Raw genomic sequence first — 2,358 nt, 5'->3', positions numbered from 1 at the left:
TTTGAGGACACTACATTGCTCGATTTTTTAAAACCTTTCTCTTTTAAAAAACCCACTTCAGCATTGCCCATGCAGTTACAAAAATAAACGGAAGTATAAAGTCACGATTAAGCACCCTTGCATGACTTATTTTTATATATTTACAGCAATCTGCAGGATTAAACGAGTAAGCTGATTTAAGCAAAATAGAAATGGGCGTGGTCGGTTTTTGTGAAGATGGAAATTATGAAAACCTGCAAATCGTAACTTTATAATAAATGATTATAAAGATTTTTGTTACATTTTAATCTCGCTGATCTGACTCTGTAAACTCCTCTAGCCTTCTACAAACACCATGATCAGTTTAGAAAGTGCAATTATGAAACGGATCGATGCATATATATATACACAGTATATAAATTCTTTCTTGAAAATTTCGGTATTGAGGTACTCACATTTACTTCCTGCACCAAAAATGTAGTGATTTCATAGATTTTTTATCAGATTTTTAATTTGTCAACGCACACGTTTTGAGTGTATTTGCAGCTGAGCAGACGATCTTTTTATGAGTGGTGCCGTGCGTGTGTTGTGCAGATGCCTGTGTGTGAGAGAGAGAAAGAGAGAAATCGATGGCACGATTGGAATGAGAAAAAATGAGTTGTGGAAGTGTGTGTGTGTGCCAGAACGTAATGTACTTGATCGATGCACTCCACAGCGCATAAATAGGCGCACGTGAATGAACACCAATATAAAAATCCTCCATGGTTTAAAGGTATATACATATATGTCTTCTAAATGAAAGATTCGTTTCTCTTTACTGAAGAGTGTTCCATCTGTTAGCGATCTCTGTCTTTTTCGTCTTTTCATTTCCTTGTCGTCAGTGGACATGTATACGACTATTCACGACTCAAAACATTATATATATCTTGTCATACATCAGTTTGCTGCTGTGTTTGGACAGACGCCAATCACCGCCACCGGTGACGGATTTGTCAGCAGTTTCTTTCTCTTTCTCTCTCTCTCCAGTCCCCATTCCCTTCAACACACACACTTACACATAAAAGAACACACACACAAGTACATGTGCGAGACCTGACTTGACCTCATGACACGACTGAGAGAAAAGCTCGTGGGCCTTGGGTTGCGGTCTCCGGCCATGCGCCTCTCCACGTTCCTGGCTGCGTGTCCGCGCGTGCACCGTGGAGCGAAGTGTGGTTTTGGCTGTCGGGGACCTGCATGCTGGAATGTGCCATGGATTTTCTCGGCTCAGGACTGGTTTGTTCTGTCTGAGATCAGTTATCCCTTCTTTCCCACCCTCATTACCGTGCTTCTAAGCTCCTGTAGTTTGTTTCTAGGCAGGTAAAACAACGGACGTGTGCGCGTGCGTCTGTGTGCGTGTGTATATGTGCGTGCATGTGTTTACCTGTATTATGTATTATGTGTATACATACATATTCTTAATTTAGTATGTATTTATGTGAGTGTGAGAGAGAAGTCGATTGGGGTGTTGTTAAAAGATGAATGAGTCCATCTAACCTGGTCTCATGAAATGGTCTACAAGACTGGTTGACATGGTGTACACCCACAGACCCGAAACCTAAATATAGCGGAAAATTTAGCTAACAAATATAAGTTCTGTAAATGAGAAAACGCAAAAAACATGTGTTCTGTAGATCACAAATAAAAAAGTTATAACAGCAGAGAAATGGTGACAAGTAATTCATCAAGCTGGGAAAAACCCAAACAAATAACAAGGTGTATCCATTTCTTTCACTTGCAAGCTCTGTCTCTCGGTCCTGCCTGCATATGTTTAACCTTTTGAATCACTAATTCCCTTTTGTATTTCTTTATTTCTCAATGTGTTAGAAATTTTCAGCGCAAATGATGCGACGAAACACTTTCTCCAGAAGCTGCTGACCTTCCTTTGTGTCCTCGTCTCTCGGATAGTTGTCTCCGATATCATCTCAGCTCTAAGTGGAAGAATTTTCATGCCAACCAAAACTTTTACATTGAATCGTTTCTATCATTGTTTATATCTTATTATCAAGTTAGTTTACTTATTTTCTTCTGACTTTCGAATGACTGGGTATTTGTATGTAGCTCACCAATAGTTGTTCACCAAGAATCAACAAAAATTTTCCAAGGTTAACTATAAAACATTTTGTTGATATAAAATGCAGTTCTAGATTATTCTACATGAAACAACAACCAAAAACAGCATATTTTCATTCCAATCATTAACTGCATCTCTTCCACTCTTTTTTCCTTCCTCTATGGCATTTCTGGATGCAGACTGGCATGATTCAACTCCTTCCTAATAGGACCTGTTCGTCGATGGTCAAACATTTCGCTCTGCTCTCCTTTCTTGCGGGATCCCCC

The sequence above is a fragment of the Pomacea canaliculata genome, linkage group LG6 (assembly GCF_003073045.1).
Source record: "Pomacea canaliculata isolate SZHN2017 linkage group LG6, ASM307304v1, whole genome shotgun sequence".
Taxonomy (NCBI): domain Eukaryota; kingdom Metazoa; phylum Mollusca; class Gastropoda; order Architaenioglossa; family Ampullariidae; genus Pomacea; species Pomacea canaliculata.
The sequence above is the reverse complement of the archived record's forward strand: the minus strand, read 5'-3'. Positions refer to the sequence as shown.